We start from the raw sequence: 24346 nt of genomic DNA on the forward strand, positions 1-24346 counted from the left end.
ATTTTAATATTATCCTCCCATCTATGCCTCATTCTCCAGCAATGGAGGGTAGCTGCGAATATATTGAATAAGCAGTCGCGGACAGCCGATAAGGAGTGGTCCTGCAGCTTGGGGATGGGACGAAGGGTTGACAACCCATCACCGTAAAAACATCTTGTTGCGAAACCCCCAACATGTCTCGGGGGCAAAAACAACAAACAAAATTCACGTGACCGAATAATATCAGTGTTAGAAATGTAAGACATTTAAGTTTGCATAATTGGGCAGTTCAGGGTTATATTTACACTATTGAATGATTAGATTGATGAGAAAGAGAATATTTAATTAATAAATACGTTAATAACTAAGCATATTATTCTTATTTTATTGAGGTAAAAAGAGAATAGACAACTGTGTGAACAAATGAGAATCCTAAAAATGTTACTTCCTGAAAATTGCTGTACTGAGTAGTGACCTCATATTTACAGGCATTGTTGACGTCACCTCTTGAACCCTCATACCCTCATGTTGCATATATGATTACAGGCCGCTTCTCTCCTAGTTAGAAGATCTTTCACTCGATCAATAGCTTGCTCATTCGCCATATGGCTCTTTCTGCCACAGAATTACTTCGTCATGTCTGGTACATGAACATTGCAATACGTAGGCCTAGTACCTAGGTATAGCCACAACTTGACGCATAGCATCATCCAACTATATAGCTACTTGTTGTTTGGTCATTTCCTTTTGTTTGATTACTTTTATCTCCGATACCCGACACACGGATTCTGTTTATAATATATTTATGTTTTCCTTACCTATATATAAAGGGATACGTAGGTTTCGCAAACCACGGATTCGCAAAATGCAGTTTTTCAGCTGATATAATCAACTTTTCAGATCAAAATGTCATAATGTAAACTCCCAAAATAACGCTAAATTTTGTGTTTACTCGAGTTTTTTGTTTTTCGTAACGAATTTACTTGAAATGTTTGTTCTTAGCACAAATTTATTCAGAATCAGTGTTTTTGGAGAGAAATTTTATTTTGAAGTGTCCAGAGATTGATATTGTGATATTTTGAATTTAATATCCAAACACTATTTCAGTAGAGAATTTTGAATCGATTTTTCAAGCTAGATTTCGAGTGACTTTATTTTTAATATACAGTAGGCATGGACTGAATGTTCAGTGGAACGTATTAGTTTATATTATACACAGGATGGAAGACTACGTAACATGTAGGTTCCGTTAGAAAACTAAGTATTTATTAAACTGCACTACAAAGAACCTCGAGATTTCCTTGATAATACAGACCTTTAGTCTTTCTAGGAATATATATTAATGTGTTTTGTAAGAGGAGAATCGAAAAGTTACACAATATTTTAAAATCGAAATGACATCGATTTTATATATTTCGCGCGAAATGGCACCGAAATTAAAATAATTTTTACATCCAAATTTAAATGGTTCGCCGTAAAATATGATCCCTACCTATAAAGGAGGAGTTTTACCGAAGATGTCATAATTATTTTGTATAAAGATAGTTTTACGTTCTAAAAATTTTGTACGGTAATAGAATACCTTCTCCATTAATAATAAGGCTATTATTATTATTATTATTATTATTATTATTATTATCATCTTCCCTAAAATTTACTTATTTTCTTAATGTCATAATTACTAGGAAAGATTGCATTAGAGATCTTGATGTCTTGCTTGATTCTAAATTACATTTCCATGATCATGTGCAATATATTTATACCCATTCATTAAGAATGCTTGGTCTAATTAGATCTATAACTTATGCTTTTTCTACTCCTATGTGTCTAATAATTTTATACTATAGCCTACGTTGAATATACATCTGTTGTATGGAACTCCATTACTTCCACTGACTCGGCTAAATTGGAGAATATTCAAATAAAATTTATTTCCTTGTGTTCTTATAGATTTTTACCTTTTTCTGATGATTATAAATATGAGATTAACTGCAAATATTTTAATTGCTGTAGTTTATTTGCCAGACGTCAAGATCTAGATTATTTTTTTTTTTTGTGAAGTCATTAAGAGCGATATTGATTGTGAATTCTTCTTAAGCAATATCAATCTTCGTATTCCTACTAAGGGTTTAAGATTTCAGTCCACACCTGTGGAGTAACGGTTAGCGCGTCTGGCCGCGAAACCAGGTGGTCCGGGTTCGATTTCCGGTCGGGGCAAGCTACCTGGATGAGGTTTTTCCCGGGGTTTTCCCTCAACCCAATATGAGCAAATGCTGGTTAAATTTCGGTGCTGGACCCCGGATTCATTTCACCGGCATTATCACCTTCTCATTCAGACCTAAATAGCCTAAGATGTTGATAAAGCGTCATAAAATAACCTACTAAAATAAAAATAAAAAATTAAGATTTCATAAAATGTTTTATAATAAGAATTCTAAATCTCTCTCTTTCTCCGGTTTGCAGATGTATAAAATATGCTAATTTGCATGGATTGAACTTGGATCCATTTAATGCGTAGTATATACTTTTTGGAGTTTTATGTCGGTTATTAACTTATGTCTTTTGTTTAGATATGTATTACAATAGTATTCTCGTCATCTACTACATCATTTGTATTATATTCATTTCCGGCACATCCGGCGGTGCTGATATAACCTCTGCAGTTGCGAGCGTCGTTAAATAAAACATAACATTTAAAATAACTTTGCCTTTGGAAGTGTCCCTAGGAAATTTTTGCTTCCGAGGAGATGTTTTCGATTTCCACTCAGATGACTGTCGTTTAGGGACTGGGTCGTACAAGTAGCACCAGTTTCATTTTGTTTAAGAAATCACCATCTTCATCAGCCATACTGATCATGTCCCCAGCAAAACACAGAACTTGATGTTTGTACTTTGCTCTGTGGACATAATTACAAAATGCGACGAACAAACAAAACACTATGATAAACAATTGCCTACAACTCAAAACCAATAATTGCCATTATCAACAAACTTTAAGGAAATGACATCATGAATGTTACCAACAAAACAAATGTATAATATCCCTTGTTATATATTAATACGAAAAATGGTAGTAAAATTCCGGGAACTTTTTGAACCTAGTATGTATATGATTCCATCCATCCTTTCATTTTTAATTACAAATATTTTTAATTGTCATTATTTTAATAATTATTCCAATTTAATTTTATTAATGTTTTTGTAATTAATTGTCTTGTGCTGAACTGTTATTGGCCTTCTGGCGTTGTACAGCATATTAAATATTAGTAAATAAGTAAATAAATAATTATTATTGTTATTACCATTACTATTATTATTGCAATTATTATTACTATTATTATTATCATTATCCATATTATTATTATTATTATTATTATTATTATTATTATTATTATTATTACATCATAATCATCATCACTTCATTGTGTACCGAATATTTTCAACTTCCTCCGTAACGTCATTTCCTATATACCCAGGTGGTGTGTAATATATACCGATCATCTACCGGTACTTCAAGAATAATTGGTTCCGACTTCAAATTTGCGCCAATAAATTTATTAGTCTGTCCAATCCGTCCTTCTTTTATTCATTTGAAGTTTGAAAGTAGGCTACAATCGAAATCCCCCCTTAAATGGATACCAATCACTCAAGAGGTAGACCTTGCTGTGGCTGCCACCTTATTGCGTGAGACAGATTAGGATTTTCTGTCGGGGATCTTTCCGTCAGCCTTCAATATCTACCCTGCAAGGCAGCAAGGCTCCCCTCATGTAGTTTAGTGTATGAGTCGACAGGATTTCCGGAGTGTTTCTCTAGCACAGTGGTATTTACTATAAATTAGAGGAGAGCCAAGGGACTAAGTGAATCTTAGTGTAGTCAGCGGGTGTGCGTTTGGGAATGCGCCTAGTTTGAGACTTAGCTGAATAGATTGTCAAAGGTCGCGATGCTGGGTCATAGTGTCTCCTCCAGAAATTCAATTTCATTCCATTCCATGTTTAAAACTTCCGTATCATGTGATTTACCATATGATACATTGCGAGTATATTTAAGGTATACATCGACTCAAGAAATGTCAGATTTCTTCAAAATTCTGGTAAATAATGTTTTCCCTTCATCTGGAAGCTCATTTCTTCTAGTTTTCAAAATTATATAACTTGTACCCATTATTGAATTAATTTCATAATTATGTGGGCATCTATAATATAAGCATACTATACTTACTATATCTTACGCCATCTACAGTATCTGTTTTCTCCTATTTCAAATTTTCCGAAATTTGTTATCCTTCCGACGGTCAAAAAGTAGACTTCCATTTGGGCAAAAGACTTCATTGAGGTACCAAATTAAAGCTTAAACATGTGGCTATGTTATAAACTAAAACTATTATTTTCAATGTATTATAATTACTTTTTGCCAAAAATATACAAATATGCATATTTCTTTTCTAAAGTGAATGTGACATATCTTTAGACTGGTTCAAGATAAGTAAATAATTTTAGTATGTAACATTCTCCATAAAGATAAATTTCCAATTTTTATATTTATGGAGAATGTTACATACTAAAATTATATGCATTTTATATTTCTTCAAATACCTGGGAGCAACAGTAACAAATATTAATGATACTCGGGAGGAAATTAAACACAGAATAAATATGGGTAATGCCTGTTATTATTCGGTTGAGAAATTTTTATCATCCAGTCTGCTGCCAAAAAATCTGAAAGTTAGAATTTATAAAACAGTTATATTACCGGTTGTTCTTTATGGTTGTGAAACTTGGATTCTCACTTTGAGAGAGGAACATAGGTTAAGGGTATTTGAGAATAAGGTGCTTAGGAAAATATTTGGGGCTAAGAGGGATGAAGTTATAGGAGAATGGAGAAAGTTACACAACACAAAACTGCACGCGTTGTATTCTTCACCTGACATAATTAGGAACATTAAATCCTGACGTTTGAGATGGGCAGGGCATGTAGCACGTATGGGCGAATCCAGAAATGCATATAGAGTGTTAGTTGGGAGGCCGGAGGGAAAAAGACCTTTGGGGAGGCCGAGACATAGATGGGAAGATAATATTAAAATGGATTTGAGGGAGGTGGGCTATGATGATAGAGACTGGATTATTCTTGCTCAGGATAGGGACCGATGGCGGGCTTATGTGAGGGCGGCAATGAACCTCCGGGTTCCTTAAAAGCCAGTAAGTATGTAACATTCTCCATACGTAGGAATCATTTTGGCGATAGAAGTTTTACCCTAGGTCAATTTATAAAGAAGTTAGGTCAGTCCAAAATTGAATTAGTTAAAAAAATTCTTTGGACGCCCAAATTCGATTTTCAGGTTTGAATTAATTACATAAATTGCTTAGTTTACCTCCTCATATCACCAAAGTTTGAAAGAATTAAGAAAGAAATGTGAATTTTTATCCTGAGAGTCGATGTAGGCCTATATCTTAGGGGAACTTGTGATGACTTTATATCTACTAATATTTAAACGACACAAAAAGTTGCAGTCATAATTTGGTGTAATTTTAAAGCTGCGTTCATAGTAGTGACCTGATTGAATTAAAAGAAAAGAATGTACAAAAATAGTAGAGAGAGATGCAGGACGCCAAGAAGAATGAAAAAAGAAAAAGGAGAAACATTGTGGAGAATGAGCGAGACGTGAAAATGATACGTTAGCTAATAAAAATAGTTTTCAAAGGAATTGGTTGCAACTTGTTGGCTACTTAAAGGTACATTACCGGTGTTTTCTTAGTGTGAATGAAGAAAATCACAAGCAGGTCGTTGACCACATGGAAGGGATCTGGGCTGTTCGCTCACTTTCTGTTAGCAAAGAGTGTGAATTACAACGTCCGCCTCTAATAACGTTTTATTTTTTACAGGTTTAAATATAGCTTCATAGACTCTGACAATAAGAACATGTGAGAGTGTACCTCTAACTGGTCTGTTGAAGATTAATTAGCATCTTACAGCACAATGCAGTCAGGTATTCACAAGTGGCCACTTTCTCATGTCAGTACACATTAGCATGTGCTCGTCACATGTGCAGTACGTAAACGAACTCGGAATCCCCGTTGTGCTTTCTCGTTAACTCCAAGTACAGGTTGATTACGAAGCAAGAATGAATTTTCGGCTCACCGTTAATCTTCCATATCCCTTTGCATAAAGACTGTGTTTCAGTACGTTTTTAGGGGTAGGCTACTTCAGCCAAGATTTCACTCATCCGTCGTCCCTTTGTCTAATTGTTACCATGTTTACCACTGAATCCAAGGTTCGTGGATTGAAAGTTCGCCGACGGCGATGAATTCTTACGGATGATGAAAGTCATGTTTGTCACTGGCCTTTCGTAAGCTATGTTTGGCAGTCTCATTTTACAATTTAAGTAAAATATTTGTTAATAATATCGAATGACCATAGAATCGTGAGGTTCTAATAAGGCCATCGTTTGGCCTTAAAGGGCTACATATTGTGGGGAGTTCACGAGATCAGCCCTGGTAGGAATGTGGAGTAATGTCAATCCTACATGCAGGCAACAGCCAGTGTAACGCCACTCTTGATCGCAGATAATGACATAATGACACACTACTAACTACATTGCAATAACTAACCAATGTGAAAACATTCGATCAACTTTTAAACAGTTTCAACTTATACAACACACCCACACAGTCTCAAACTATCTGATATTTTCAGCCACAATATAATTAAACATCATGTGCTGACAGTGATGTCATCTGTTTAGTGTTGTAAGACTCATAACAACTTATCTCTGACCAGTTCTAGGAAGAGCGGTGCTCCATTCATCAATACTTCCCCGCACCGCACCTAATTAAAATACACCTTGCGGAGACTTTCTCGTAAGCTCCCCACAGTACGTTTTATTTTATTTTATTACGTAAAACAATCCTAATTTAAATTATATTATAAAATTATTTTCAGATCTTGGAAATAGAAAAAATATACTGTAATGATACACATAACACATTAAGTTTTCATGAAATATATGAGTTTTAAACAAAAACGCCTTCCCGCGTAGTAGTATCAACACAATCAGGTTCGCCGCACAGTTTTCTTCTTCTGTGTATCCACTACAACAGCGGGCATCAGCATACTCCACTCTCGGACTAGCGTCTCTTATCCGCAGGTCTCTTACAGCACCAGCTGCACCCGTGGCTGCTGGCGGGTATGCTGTCTCCCTATCCCTTCTGTAAGACGGAGCATATTTTGTAGCACTCCTTGCACTCTACTCATTTCAGCGAGTGCTGACGACCACTGCACTACAACTGACAACAAGTGAGTGGTTGATCTGCCTTAACATTTAGCAGAGAATGCGAATGAGGAAGATGCTGCCCTCTATCACTAATATTTGACAGTTCTTCGTAAAGCAGTAATTGGTCTTAGTGATCTACATGGCCTTATTTGGCGCACTTACCGTATGAACATTCAATTAATGCATGGCTCTAACGTACATACAGTATCCACTTGACGGATATCACAATTCAAATACTAGTACTCGTTACAGAAATTATTCAAACTGTCTTCAACCAGCTTCAGTTCAGGCATTACAACGTCGTGTCTTCGACTTTAGAACCCGTTCGAAGATTCCCGGCATATCAATAAGTTCTCGTAAGGGGAGAGGATTTGAATTTTTTCCCTGAGGCACAATTTTCATTTTTTGTTTGTAGGAATATCATTGCCGGAACAACTTAAATTCAAGTTTAGCTTCTGAAAAAAAATCATTCATTCATTAATTCATTCTTCTGCCCAAGGGCAGGTCTTTCACTGAAATCCCAGTATTCTCCAATCCTTCCTATATTCTGCCTTCCTCTTTGTTTCCTCATATGATCCATATATCTTAATGTCATCTATAATCTGATATCTTATTCTACCCCGAACTCTTCTCCCGTTCACCATTTCTTCCATTGCATCTTTCAGTAGGCAGTTTCTTCTCATCCAGTGACCCAACTAATTCCTTTTCCTCTTCCCGATCAGTTTCGGAATCATTCTTTCTTCACCCATTCTCTCCAACACAGCTTCATTTCTTATTCTTTCTTCAGACCTTCCATTCTTCTCCATATCCACATTTCAAATGCTTCTATTCGCTTCTCTTCACTTCGTCGTAATTTCCATGTTTCTGCCTCATACAATAATTCTACACTCCATACAAAACACTTCACTAGTCTCTTCCTTAGTTCTTTTTCCAGAGGTCCAGAGCTTACTTTGCCATTGCTACTCTTCTTTTGACTTCCTGGCAGCAGTTCATATTACTACTTATAGTGTACCCCAAGTATTTGAAGCTGTGCACTTGCTCTACTGCTTCATTTAGAATTCGCAAGTTTATCTTCTTCCTATGACCATGTTCTTCGTCTTATTTGCATTTATCTTCATCCCATACTGCTCACAGCTGTCACTTAACTCCAGTAGCATATCCTTCAGTACCGGTATCATTTCCTCTTCTGCTAACAATGCCATATCATCAGCAAATTTTATGCACTTTATTTTTCTTCTCCTACTATATAAATGTTACTTATTTGCTATTTCTATGTTATCAACTGCAAAAAAGTTAATTTTTACTGGTGTAGGTTTTGTTATGCTTCAATCAGCATAACAATAAAATTGGATATGAGAAAGATGCCATAATGTCCAACGAAATCACGAAATTCTAATCAGTAAACCAGTAAGGATATCATTTCTGAAAAAAAAAGTTAATTTACATTTATATTAGAAAAGATTGTGTTCAATGACGAAGCAACTTCAAGTAGTCCTTCGTTGCAAAGGAATTTTACATCTATTCATAAGATGCTTTGAAAAGAAACGAGAGGTAATAGAAAAAAGAAATCTTGCTTAATCACTATATCACAAATACTAAATATTTACACTTCGTTTTGTCTTGTAGGCCTATATGTACACTGAAATTAATTTGTACATATAGTTACATTTGTTAATTTCAAACACCACCTAGATAGTATCATTAGGGATCGTATATTTTGTAATAGCAATACTTGTGAAATTTTCCACGATTATTTTCTTTGTTACATTTACACTTTTGAATACCTAAAATACCATGTTTAAGCAAAACAAACTCGCAAAGTAACGTGAAATGTGGATCATTGTGCGAATATGTCAATAAACCACGAAATTAACTCCCTCTATCGCAAAAGAAAAAAGAACTACAGAATACGCACCAAAATTTTATTCAATATTGTCAAAAAACAGGTTTGTGATTTTTGTTTCAGTTAATTGTCAATCACTTGGAAACGCCATTATTTCTGTATTTTTTTCTCACTTTTGTTATCTCTATGGTTATCGATAAAAAATCCATTTGTACTTTATGTTACGTAACGAAGACTATATTTTGATGCGAAGTGGTTTTGGGAGGACTGGTAGTGGATCACAGAAAAAGAAAAATACTAACATTTTATATTAAACATAACATAAAACAATTGACAATCTATTTCACGAAATATCCATCGAGTTGACCATTTACTCGTGGATCTGAAACTGAAGTTTGTCTCAGCTTTTGAATATATATATATATATCCCTGAGATATTAGATCACACACAGAAGAAATAACCTCACGATATGAAGTGTGTTGTCTACGCAATAGTAGATACGTTAAAGTCTAATGTGTGCAAAACTGCCATCATTCTAGAATGCATGTACTCATTACTTAAAAATAAATAGTAGCCGTTCTCATGTTACAGCGTTTTCATTTTATTTTCCCAAACGGAACACCACTATGTATGCTAAATACGTCACATCCTAAGAAAGTTCCTCAGTCTTGGCTGCAAATATAGACTACGGTTATAACTTTGGCTTGGCATAAGCAGTAGGCCTACTTGTATACTAAAGAAACCTGAAAAAAAAATGGAAATTAATAATAATAACAACAACAATAATGGTTACGCCACTTTGACTTAAACAGCAACTTTAATGATAGTTCGGTTGATGGAGGGAAAAGCGTTTCTGCATTTATCTATCCCCTTATCTAACCCACCCTAACCTTGTCACAATTCTCGATCACCCTTACTTTGGTATTCACGTAATGTGATCGTACTTTTAGTCCAGGGAAAATACTCGTTTTCATTCATACGTAGTTTTATGGTGTCGCCATGTATGAAATGGAGGGTTAGAAATAATGTTGGTAGACCGCATGGAAGGAAATTCTTAATGGCTACGCTATAAGCAGACGATTCTTTACTGCATCGCGGCGTCGATGGTCACACGCTGATGGTTTAACAACAACACTAAGAAGAAGAAGAAGAAGAAGAAGAAGAAGAAGAAGAAGAAGAAGCAGAAGAAGAAGACAAAGAATCGGTGGTGCAGATTTCGGTACATGGATTCATTTGTCGTTGCAAGCAGTTATTGTGATTTGTTGTTGACGGTCATTGGTAAAAGACGCCGACGTAACCGGTTTCAGGAATCTTGCCTATAAATAGAAGCTACACACTAGCGAACATGCATTAGTGTTTGTAGTTTTGACTGAATTGCTGTACACCGACACTAAGGCGCGTCATGTCTTTTATAATTATATTAATAAGATCCAAAGAACTCGCTGAATATTTATTTCTCTCTCACGTGAAATCTCAACTAATACCGTTAACCTTCTTTGTTATTAAATTGCGCATTATTTTATTTTATGCATGGGAGTATTAGGAAATTGAATGTGGATGCTTTATACAAGAACATATCCGATACAACATTTAAAGTATACTTTACAAATTGCATGTCAAATATTGACACATTGTATGTATGTATTTATGTATGTATGTATGTATGTATGTATGTATGTTATTAACAGAAGTGAAAACCATATCACTGTCGAACAAATTAAATTTCGAACTATAGGCCTATACCCTAGGAGCAGAGAGGTGTGGGTCATCCTAGGTTAGGATGTAATCCAATCTTTCGATTTCGAAGTCGAAGGAGCAGATCTTCTGTTGCGATGTTTTTTTATATTATTATTATTATTATTATTATTATTATTATTATTATTATTATTATTATTATTACATTAGTAGTGAAGACGATGTCATGATGGTGATAATAAATAAGAGCAACAACACAATGGCTTGAAGTAGATTTGAATGACTGTAACCGGTCTGTTGTACATCCGTTGCACTCGGTGGATTATCGTTTGCTCACACCTTACCAGGGCCTGTAGAACACTTTCACATTCCACATTCCTTCTAAATGTCAAACGAAGTTCTGATATCGTAATGGAAAACAGGTATAATGCAGGTACACAATCTTCCGTCCCATCGACTTCGGAATTTTTCTACGTTTTCATTTAAAGAGAAAATTATTTTAAATAATCATGTCTTTCTTGCATTCCGTCACTCTTACTACTTCATTTTGGAGTAAATATAGGGTGGAATTCATTTACCTAATTTAAGATAATAGAGTTGCATTTATATTCCTCGCAATAGAAAAAGTTTATTGCTAAAGAATGTGAGAAATTGTGAGTCTTCAGTGAAAATAAAATATTTTAAGTTTTCTGTATATATTTTATGTCTTTGAAAAGATTGATGCGTGTACTAGTAATGGTATTTTATTTAACAACGGTGTCTACTGCAGAGCATGGGAATTCAACTTGGATGAGTAATAAATGACAAATTTTTCCTGAAGCTCTGTAACAGAGAGTGGGTTCTTTTACATGTCATAAAACATTGGTCATCAGCACTCGCTGAAATGGGCAAAGGGTAAGCGGAGCCGTCCCGCGTGCCCCGTCTGCAGCAGGAAGAGGTAGAGAGCATACCCGCTAGCAGCTACGAATGCATCATCGTGCAGTGTGTTTTCCGCGGGTAAGCGACGCTAGCCCCAGGGTGCTCTGTGCTGATGACCGCTGTCGTAAAACTATAAAATGGGCCCCATTGTTTTAGATCTCTCACACAGAATAAAGTGTTATCGACCTTCGTCGATTTTGAAACCGCGAATATTATATTCGACGATCACCGTGGTAAATACAAGATCATGAAGGATGACTGTGTGTATAATGTACCTACACTCCCTAAATTGTACGAACACATTGAAGAACTGAGTGATACCTGCAACGTTAGATCGTAAACAGTCTGTTATTCAGGAAAAATATGTTCACATACACTTCTTAAGATGAAGAGTTCATCGTATAGTAGATCTTCATCCAGCTGGATATCTAGTTCATCCAGACAGCACGAGATCTCAGTTTCTAAACATTTCGGCGTCCATGACAGGATCAATATGTTGCCTGGAGTCCTGGGCCGAAAGTACATTCCCTGGACTGTCCGGGCGAAACCTGGACGGTTGGCAACCCTAACCTTACTGCATTATCTAGAATTCATTCATTCATAGTTTTCTGCCTAAGGACAGGTCCTTCACTGCAGACCCAGTATTCTCCAATCTTCCCTCTTTACAACCTTCTTCTTTGTCCCCCATATGATCCATATATCTTAATGTCGTCTATCATCTGATATCTTCTTCTACCCCGAACTTTTCTCCCGTTAACCATTCCTTACAGTGCATCCTTTACTAGCCAGTTTTTTCTTAGCCAGTGACCCAACCAATTCTTTTTCTCTTCCTGATCAGTTTCAGCGTTATTCTTTCTTCACTCACTCTTTACAACACAGCTTCATTTCTCATTCTGTCTGTCCATTTCACACGCTCCATTCTTCTCTACAGGGTGTAACAGGACGTCGTCTACAAACTTTGAGGAATGATAGGTCACACAGAGAGGATCATTTTTTGTTGAGGAACGTATGAGCTATTCCATCTCAAATCGACCGAAATATAGAGAAAATTGACCTTACAATTTCTAAATACAATAAAACTTTTTTTGTACGTAGAGAACTGTGATACAATGCTTTGTGCAAAGTTTGAGGCATCAGAACTTCATAGTGTTTAAATTAAAAATATTTAAATTTATCGTATTTTCATAAAATTAGCAACTTTAAACTGTTGTAGCTCCGAAACCCTTTCACCCAATGATCAAAATCATGGTTTATTTTGATGCTGAGAAATTAAAGTTTATATTGACATATAAACAGATTTTCTTACTTTTTATGGAAATGGAGAAATTTAGGTTTTTCCTACTGATGGTACGTTGATAAGAAAGTATTGAAAATATCAAATAAAGAAAATAAATAGTACTCGCGTGAAGTAACCAGCTGACTGTGAGACGGGAGCTAGCCAGAGACAAGCAAGGCCAGGAGACAAACACGTGATGTGTCGTCTAGCAGTCATGGCTGTGCTAGCTTTATCACAGACTTCCATAAACACAGGAGTAAAATGACGCCCAACGCTCGCTTATCTTCAGCTCTCGGCCATTTCGTGCGATACTGCGCCGTTCACGTCTAGGCGTGTGAAAATAATATATTTAATATCCTCGAAACTTATTGCCGTACCACTAAGCAAACAATGCCGAATCCCTCTTAATAATGCAAGGTTTTTTCTCGATATTTTTTTACATTTTTACAAATGGCCAAAAAGCGTAAAAGCAAGTAAAATGAGATTATCTGTCTCTCTGTGTACAATAAAAATAAGGATTACTTCTTAACATAACCTGACAAATGTCAGCTTCAAAATAAGCTCTCGTTCAATGTTCTGCAGTAAATGGTTCCAGAGTTCTGAGCGCTAAAAGAGGCTTGTTTTTATAAAATAAGCTAAATTTGTTACTCAATAATATGAAAACCGTTTGACTTTCGATAGTATATTTTTGAAAATGCACTCCCCTCAGCACCTTGTATAAGTAGGGAAAAAACTAGTGTATAAAAAATGCGAGGTTTTTTACTAATCGATTTCATATGGAATAGCCTGTATGCAAGATAACACGTCCTTTAGGAACTATGCATCCAAAGTTAGATGTCTAGTATTTTTTTACAGAAATGAAATTTAATTTTCCATGCATGTTCTGACAATTTGCAACTGTTAAAATTACACACTCTGTTACAGTACTTCATTACATTTTTGACACCTTAGCAGCATTCATCATACAACTCCGTTAAGCATGGCAGTGCTGTGTTGGATGGTAAGACGGATTGAAGATCACCAGACAAACCAACAACAAACTACGGCAGTGTAACAGAGATGATAAGGCGCATACTTATGCAACATACGTGACGCGGAATGCGCTTCTATGAACGATGCATAACTCATGAAGGACGTGTCATCGAGCATATGTTCTTTAACAAAAATGACTCTCTCTGTGTGATCTATTATTCCTTAAAGTTTGTCGGTGAGGTCTTATTACACCCTGTATATCCACATTTCAAATGCTTCTAATCGTTTTTGTTCACTTCGTCGTAATGTTCATGTTTCTGCTCCATACAATGCCACACTTCACACAAAGTACTTTACTAGACCCTTCCTTAGTTCTTTTTCCAGAGGTCCGCAAAACATGCTCATTTTTCTATTGCAAGCTTCCTTTGCCATTGTATCCTCCTTTTGACTTCTTGGCTGCAGCTCATGTTACTGCTTATAGTACACCTCAAGTATTTGAAGCTCTCCACTTGCTCTACTGCCTCATTTAGAATTCGAACGTTTACCTTCTTTATTTTTCTTCCGATAACCATGGTCTTCGTCTTGTTTGTATTTATCTTCATCCCATACGATCCCTTAAGCGTATATTACACTATCAAATTTCTGTGTCACAGAATGTGATAACATTTTTGATCAAATATATATGATCAAATGTCTGAATTTGGGTATATTACACTATATCAAAGCTTTTAGCACATCTTTCATCACAGTTCTAACAATCAATCCACGACAGTTCTATGCATATTGCAACTCTTAAGTGCAGTAATGGTTATTGCATTAATATTGGAGAAAAAATAAAAGAAAAACATATTTGGGTTAGAGGTTGGGCAGGGAGAAGGGATACAAAAGGAATTCATCAAACTCTATTGAGACAACTTCAGTGTGAAGATGTAAAATCCTATACTCCGTATTTAAGAACGGATGACGTAACATTTCATGTGACTCATAATGTGATGTTAAAAGTCATGTGGTTTCACAGACCATATATGATATGATGATATGATATATGATATGATATAATCTACGATTTATTGTCATTAAGCACAGCATCCCAAGTGGCTGATGGCCCTTCACATTTCTGTCACACAGACCATATGTACTTAATGTCCGCCATTTTCTTTCTTCTTAGGCAAAGATTTTATCAAAGGTATGATGATGACCATAACTTTTATCACAGAACTATGTCACAACTAGATGTGATCAAAGATGCTATATTACACTGTAAAAGATTGTATCATATATATTTTATCAAACTTCTGTGACACAGAAATTTGATAGTGTAGTATAGGACTTAGTATCATCTCATCTTGTGCTGATAACGCGATTATTATTCACTCATGACACATTCTTGTATTTGGTAGTATCGCTCATGTTCAGTTACTGTCGAATACCTTTGTCCTTATGATGGTGTAGCAATGTACAGTCTGCTAATCGCCGCAGCAGCAGCGGCATCTCTGCTGCTTTCCTTTGAAGTTAGGACCATATCCATATCTTTCGATTTGTTGTAGATATTTTACTCAGTAGTAGTTTGTATTTGTACTCCATTTGTATTTACACTGATATTTGTATTATTATTTTGTATTGAATTTCTTTCGATTCGTTGTAGATAGTTTACTGACTTTTAGTTTGGTGTTTTTATTTGTACGGTGTGCGGCCTACATAGGGGCATGTTGAAAGAATCAGTTTTCAAGACAGATGACATACATACAAATATTCCCGAATTACGCGAAATGATAAGGTCATTCTTGTGTCCTTACAGCAACCTTTGTTCATCGATAATCTTCAGAAACGTTATGAACAATGTGTGGCACGTGATGGTACACATTTTGAACACATACTGTCCCAACTAGAGGTGGGTAAAAAATAACACAACAGTTATTTTGGAACTGTTCCGGTCTCGGAACTGTTGCAAAAATGAACAGTAGGTCTGAACCTCCTGTTCCGAAATAACACTGTTCCGACTCCAAGCTGCTCACTTGCCCAGCTGTTGCGGACTCGCAGTACTGCGTTGCACAAGGCATGTTCCGACTCCGAGACAACAGAGAACAGTCGGAACCATTATAGCTCCGGCTACACTGTTCTCGTCGTTCTTTATGTTGTACTTGGAACAAGTTGGAACTTGGAACTCTCACGTGGATGGATGAGGAAGCATGGAAATTGAAATCCTTGTAGTGTGATCATAAGTAATGACAGAGAGCGAGGTGTGATGCGAAGTTTAAATTATTACACTTTGGTACAGATGCGTTTCTAACATTTTGCTAAGTGTAGGAATTTCAGGTTTCACTACTGCTAATGTATAAATATATACAGTAGTTATATATTTTTATTATGTATCAAATTATAATGTAATTATTATTATTATCATCATAACTAAGCATTAAGAAACGTAAAAATAAAAATTAATAATTTTAGTTTTTTTTTTACTACGGAACACGGAGAACAAAAATTACATACTACACGCTTTAAATGAGATGTTAATTTCTTTAGTTGGTTACCGTGTCTTCATGACTTCATATACCAATTAGTGTTGCAATCTGACCTTGTATTCAACAGCTGTTCATCTAATAAACACGAAGCTTCTGTCTGCATACACAGCAAGTTTCCAAACAGATTCGAATGTGCAATGGAATGTCATCTATTGAGAAACGTGTGCTATGTCGTCATGCCGATAACGTATGTGCGAGCTCCTTGGGGAAGGGGGAGGGTACTGTACGACTCCTCAAATGGAGCGAGAGTCAAAGAGATAGCTCGCATCAGTGAACGATTCAGACACATCTCTACTTGTAACTGTTATTTCGGAACTGTTATTTGGAACATAGTATTTTTCCGGAACTGGAACAGCCGGAACTGTTCCGGGAAAATAACAACTTCGCCCATCACTAGTCCCAACGCAATTAAAAAACATTTCAGTGTCGTTTGTTTTGCCGCATATTGTATTTCATTTGTATTTGTAAGTCTTGTAATTTGGATGAGAAGGCCTGATGATCTTAACTCTACCAGTATACTAAATAAACATATAAAAATAAATAAAATAAACATTTAAGCGTAAGAACTATAACGGTTTTATAAAATTTTAAAACAATTTCTGATCTGATTCTTCTCATCGTTGACCTCTTAATAGTCCCAACGGGTTTCTGCCATTTATTTAACTTTGATTCAATGTTGGTAAGCTTAAGGAGAAGTGGGACATTCTAAGTAATTGTAACAGCTTACCTGTTCTTAGCTCTGATATTATCAGCTCCCATAAAAGCGACACCTTCGGTATTATTATTATTATTATTATTATTATTATTATTATTATTATTATTACTAATACTACTTACTTAGGCTACTTTGAAGGAACCCGGAGGTTCATTGCCGCCCTCACATAAGCCCGCCATTGGTCCCTATCCTGAGCAAGATTAATCCAGTCTCTCTCATCATATCTCACCTTCCTCAAATCCATTTTAATATTATCCTCCCATCTACGTCTCGGCCTTCCGAAAAGTCTTTTTCCCTCCGGCATCCCAACTAACACTCTATATGCATTTCTGGGTTCGCCCAAACGTGCTATATGCCCTGTTCATCTCAAAGGTCTAGATTTAATGTTTCTAATTATGTCAGGTGAAGAATATAATGCGTGCAGTTCTGTGTTTGTAACTTTCCCATTCTCCTGTAACTTCATCCCTCTTAGCTCCAAATATTTTCCTAAGCACCTTATTCTCAAACACCCTTAACCTATGTTCCTCTCTCAAAGTGAGAGTCCAAGTTTCACAACCATAAAGAACAACCGGTAATATAACTGTTCTATAAATTCTAACTTTCGTATTTTTTGACAACAGACTGGATGATAAAAGCTTCTCAACCGAATAATAACATGCATTTCCCATATTTATTCTGTGTTCAATTTCCTCCCAAGTATAATTTATATTTGTTACTGTTGCTCCCAGGTATATGAATTTTTCATCCTCTTCAAAGGATAAATTTCCAATTTTTATATTTCCATTTCGTGCAATATTCTCGTCATGAGACATAATCATATACTTTGTCTTTTCGGGATTTACTTCCAAACCTATTTCTTTACTTGCTTCAAGTAAAATTCCCGTATTTTCCCTAATCGTTGTGGATTTTCTCCTAACATATTCACGTCATCCGCATAGACAAGCAGCTGATGTAACCCGTTCAATTCCAAACCCTCTCTATTATCCTGGACTTTCCTAATGGCATACTCTAATTAATAATAATAATAATAATAATAATAATAATAATAATAATAATAATAATTACTATTATTATTATTATTATTATTATTATTATTATTATTATTACCATCATCATGACATTACAAAGCGTCAAATGCAGTGATCTGCGATACGCAATGTTGTTTCGGACAAGTCCATCTTCAAAAACCGTTTTCCAATCATTAGCATGTAGAAACTTGCCTACATGAGTACAAAAAACTCGCTGCTCATCTGTCGATTTGTGAGTTGCACTGGGCAGTTGAACGATAGAAGAAAGTGTGGAAAGCTCCACCGACGGGTGTGATGTCCCTTTTGTTGCATTTCTTTTGACGTGAAGAACATGTTTAAGGCCGGTGGCACGGTGAAGCCGGAGAACTACTTTCCACGCCTCACGCACACAAAAACAAGAACTCGCTCCAAATTGGATGAAGAGTTCACGACAACACCCTCCGCCTGCCCGCACAGCCAGCTAGCTTCCTCTTGGATCTGCCAGACCGGCTTCTTCCTCGTTCCTAGGGGACTCTGATTGCAATGGACACAGATAAATATCAATACGAGATAGTAAATACATAAAATATAGGTGAATCTGGTGATGACTTGGAAGGGGGTAGCTCTCCCTAGAAGAAAGTAATAGACGGGAAGAAAGAATAAATGAATGGAAGAAAAATTAGAATAAAGAAAGAAATTACAAAATTATAAATTCAGTGATGTCAAAGCAAGCGCATTTTTCTGACCTTGACGTCGTGCGCGGGCATGCTAGGAGGAATAAGCAGCCTGTTGGATTAAGAAAACAGTGGTTCACAAACTTCAAACGGAACGTGAAATTTTATGTCGTTATTTTTATATGGCTTCTTTCTGTTTGTTATTTTCTATATTGTCTGTAAAACAAAAGTACTAACACCTATTTCTTAGCCTAATATTGCAGTTGTGTTTTAAACGTTAATAACATAATAAAGAGTAAAGCAGGAATATTCACACAAATTCCATAATAACTACAACTATACTGTACTAAGTGAATTAAACACATCATTCATAAAGAAAGTGTTATCCCAAAGAAAGACACTGAGTATGACATAAGTTGAAATTGATATTGATGATATCTTTAGCCTTATAAAAGTAATCAAAACAATATTATAGTACAAAGCAAATTTGTCTAGGTATATGTTTTAACTGTAACTAATATTACATAATAAAACTCTTATCGCATTATGCTTTTAGGTGATATTGGTGCGCAACTTTCTGTTATCAGAATATTAAATTATCTCGAAATCTGCTGAAGCTATAGAGCTGACGTTTTACCAACACATAGGCATATATCTTTTGTTTGTGATGTAACAGTATTTGCTTTGTTAATTCATTTCCTTACAAACATTTTCTATGCGAATATTTTCAAACATTTTAATGTACTATCTTCAGTAATACGTATTTACGATATATTAGATTTACGAAATCATTGTTTTAGTACCTGTAAGGCTACTAAACAAACATGTCTGAAAATGTCACTTTTCTGCAAAAAAAGTTGAGAAAATATCCCTTTTGAATAAAAAAGCAAACTTGTGAAAAATAATGAACATTAAAATTAAAACTTACATTCTTATAATGCACTTACACTTCTCAGACAAATCTAAAAATTAACATGGATAAAGTTTTAATAAGTTCTCTTCCCTTTATACATTAAATCAGTGCTGGCCATCCCTGTATATAGCTCGACCAAGCGGCATATACTACCTCTTTCGTCTGTCCGCTGTAAAGCGCTCAGGCTCTCCTGGGCTCTAAAGCGCGCGCTTGCTCCTATGGGCATGAGTTGACATCACTGAATTAATTGAACAAACATGAAACAACGAAAACAGAGAAGAAGAGAAATATTACAATATAGAAAAACAAAAGAAAGGACTAAAATAAAAAAGAAGGAAAATAAAGCAAGAAATAAACAATGAATGAGTAGATAAATGAACGTAAATGAATAGAAGTAATTCAAGAAACAAGAAAAGAATGTGTGTGTGTGTATGTATGTATGGCCCTTGGACTCGTCTGGCCAAGTGCCATCTCATTGTTGCCAATTCTGTGGGCGCTGTATAAGCTCGCTCTTGTTACAGCGTCGTTAAATACGAGCAATTTATTAAACATAAATAAGAGAATGTAGGAAAGAAAACATGACAAGAAGATCCCAATGATTGCGTGAAACTTTTATAATCGAATAATTAAAGTAATACAATGAAATACATACATTCTTTAACACTTTAGTGCAGGGCTGGGCAGCAAGAGTGGATTCTACTCTCTCACGGGGAGCCATATGATTTCTCTTCATCCCCTTTCTTCCCCGCCGAACACAGCGCAGCGTTGATTTAGTGACGGATGAATATTAAGCGTCCCCGTTTAGAGTCTGGATCCGCTCCCGATGCCCAGCCCTGCTTTAGTGTATTTTATTTTACAATATAATCATGTATATGCTGTGTAAGACAGTTTACTATGGGGGGGGGGGGTTAACATGGGAAACTAGTTATTTATAAATACTATCTTCCTTGTATGCTTTAGAGGAAAATGTTATAAGGAAAAATGTTAAGGAACTACAAATACATCGAAATGCATTAACTGTTTTATTTTCATAAAACATTCAGAGCAATTACTTAAGTACAATTATTAAATATAGCTTAATTTGTTTTACGTTTGTTTGAAAGTCAATTTTTATTTCTATTGTGCAGTGCATTTATTTTATCTCCTCCCGCTCGCATATGTGCAGATGCTCTGTAATCTGTGCACTGCCGTGTCCGCTCTTCATCCGCGAGCGAGGAAAGATAAAATGTATTCATTAAATTTAACATCGAGTTTCACATAGTGAGTTTCATGGGACTGTGGAAGAAATAATAATAATAATAATAATAATAATAATAATAATAATAATAATAATAGACTAATAATGTGATTGATGCATTAGAAAAGAAAAAATTCAACATACATTTTAAGAATTTCATTTAATCAATTCCTCTGAATCTATTAATAAAATAGCTGTTAATGCATTTCCATGTATTTTTTGGTCCTTTAACATTTTTCCTTATAAAATTTTCCTATTAAACATACAGGGAACAAATAATTGATTTGCCATGTTAAATCCCATTCCTATTAATTGTAATAAACACTGTACACTTAACCCATACAGCCTAACTATATACCTCGAGGCACATTAAATAGAGAATGGAGTAAGACGGATCGCGTGGGCAACCACGAGGCACGAAATCTCACACTTCTATTTCCATGGTACCACGAGTGACGTCAGAGTAAACCTTTCATGTCAAAACGTTACAGTTTTCTCTCTTGTATCTCTAACATACAGTAGACGTTTAACGTCGAAAACAAAAATAAGTTGACACAAGGAAAATGGGAAGAAAAAATTAAGAAAAGGAAGCGAAAGCTGAAGAAAGGGCAGAATTAAAGACTATAAGAAATAAATTCCAAGGGAAAGTGAAGTGAGAGATTTGGAAAGAAGAAGAGAATAATCGGAGAAGTACAGAAAGACAGTGAAAATAAAACAAGAAAAGGTGAAAAGGAAAACAGAAAGAAAGAGTATGGGGAAAGAAAGGCTAGGAAGTTATTTATTTGTCTTAATTAGTTACGCAAAACGGTCTTAATTAGTTACGCAAAACGGTCACTGTCAGTTGAAGTCCAGAGAGTTTCATCACCACCACACCAGGGTTGGACACCGAGAGCGAATCCAAACTCTAAACGGGGACGCTTAATATTCATCCTTTACGGAATCAACGCTGCGCGGTGTTCGGCGGGAAAGAAAAGGGTTGAAGAGGTGTCATATGGCTCCCTGTGAGAGAGTAGAAATAGCTCTTGGTGCCCAGCCCTGCCGTAGACATTTGTCTGTGCATTTGGAAACGTAAAGTTTTAATAATAATAATTTTATTTATTTATACTGGCAGAGTTAAGGACATAGGGCCTTCTCTTACACTCTACCAGGTCACAAAGTATACAAGCAGTGAAATTTAACAAAAAGTTCTATTGTACGTATTGATTCTAATAGAATCTAACTCAGTCGTGATTCAATTGATAACTTTTCATCCATAAGATCAGATTAGATTTCCAAAAGTTCCTCCAGATGTATATTGAACGTTTTTTAAAGACAGGTTTCCTAGAAGTAGGGGAGTAGTGGGTACAGTGAGACACAAAATATTAAGACATATGTATGCAAGTGATAATTCAAGTATTTTAAAAATAAAGTGCAATAGAAATAGGCATTAAAACATGGAGTATAATAATACATAAACAAAAATGTTAATAGATGAAGGACATAATATACAATACGTGCTTGTCAAAAAAATGCAAATGTCTCAACTGTTTCCATTCAGGAGGGTACAGTGAGACACCACAGTGTCTATTAACGGACATTGAAATGATTTACATTTATTTCAAAAGAAAACAAAAACTTGCTGTCTCTTTATCTTGACATGTTCTGTAGGCTTATTTAGAATCATTTTGATGTCTGACTTCGAAACCATTGAAACATCTGGAACATTTGGAAAAGTGAATTTTCCATGACATTTCAAACTTTTGCGAAAAAATGAAATGAATTTTTGGTGACAACAAAGCTTATGATTATAAGAATTTAACGTAATTCTTTATTATTTTTTTTACATTTTCTTAAATTTTGTGAATAATTTTTTATTTATGAAACCATTAAAATGTAATGTATCCATTATTTTAAGCTACAGTTCCTAAATTGGTTACTAGTATGTTCATTTTCAATGTTAGTTACTGGTAAATGTAATATAATTACAATTTGTTTTTGCAAATCATTGGTACATGGGAACAGTGAGACGTCTCAGTGTACCCTTCAATGGCATGTCTCACTGTTCCCTTTACGCATAGTTCATTTAAAAATAACACCATCACTTCAAAATTAAAACAAGTAAGACGAAACTTTGCCAAACATAATCTCAAATACCATAGTATTAGGTAACAAAACGTTCATATTTATATCTCAATTGTATATCCAATATAACCTTCATTAAACACAAGCCAAAATTTTACTTCTAGAGTGAAAAATTACGAATTATTTTTTCATCACTCACCTTTATAACTAGAATCAAATCGAGTATGAAAATATTGTTACTTTACTCATGCAAAATACAACTCCACTGTTACCAACATCTCAACATCAAAATTCACCATCTAATAAAAAATGTCTCACTGTTCTCCCTGTCTTACTGTACCCACTTCTCCCCTACTTCAGTTTTTGTCTTCGTCCTCGTATCAGTGCTCAAACACCGCTGTTCCTTCTCATCAACGGACATTTTAAATATAATTTTTAAGTTTATAATTATTACCATATCTGGCAATAACAGTCTACAGTTCATGCAATTTGCCGCCAGACTCATTATATGAGACTCAAAGCATGCCGAGACTTTCCGTCCGGAATGCCGCTAAAGGCCGCTGACATTCTTCGACGTTGCTGCTCCTTCTAAGTGGGACGCATCCTCAATTAACAATATCTTCTAAATATTCAGGGAGAAATAGCGTTTGAGTTGGAGCCAGAGACTCTATCAATCTTGCACAAAAACTTTCTGCTGAATTTTATCTGACAGCAAAATTATCGTAAAGGAGCCTGCTCGTGACATGTTTGGAGAAAATAGTGACCCGGAACCGAACTGTGTAAGATAGTTTCTTACTGTTCTCCGCAAACCGGACTGAATTAAAAATTTCAACGAAGTTAACTCTGAATAAAAAGATTCACAAGCCAGTTTTTGACTCTTACAGACTGGTTTACAATTTTTGCTTGTTACAAGAGTAATTATTCCTTCTTGTTACAGTAAAATAACTGAACATTATAAAGCGTGGAACCCATGTAGGTATGTGTGTAAAGAAAAAATACTGGAATACAAAATGCAGATATGAACAATAATTAATGTAATGAAACAGGCCTATACATTTGTAAATATGAAAATACTGCATAGTACAGGGACATCATTTTATTTTTACTAACATTTTTAATATTAACCTGGCTATATCTTCGGATTAATGATTGAGACCCGGAAACACCGTTTGCTACCTCCTTCCACGACTAGAGTTCGATGGTACTGGCGTAAAATACAAACAAATCACTTTACTAGGTACAGGAGGGAAGAAAAGTAGTTTA

General features: G+C 35.4%; 1 protein-coding gene across 10 annotated transcripts in view; it reads left to right on the top strand.

Annotated features, from left to right (window-relative positions):
- The window catches only part of Myo10A (Myosin 10A), a 696078-nt gene that overhangs the window by 352117 nt on the left and 319615 nt on the right, over positions 1-24346 (top strand). The window lies entirely within an intron of this gene.

The sequence above is a fragment of the Periplaneta americana genome, chromosome 6 (genome assembly GCF_040183065.1).
Source record: "Periplaneta americana isolate PAMFEO1 chromosome 6, P.americana_PAMFEO1_priV1, whole genome shotgun sequence".
NCBI classification, from domain to species: Eukaryota; Metazoa; Arthropoda; class Insecta; order Blattodea; family Blattidae; genus Periplaneta; species Periplaneta americana.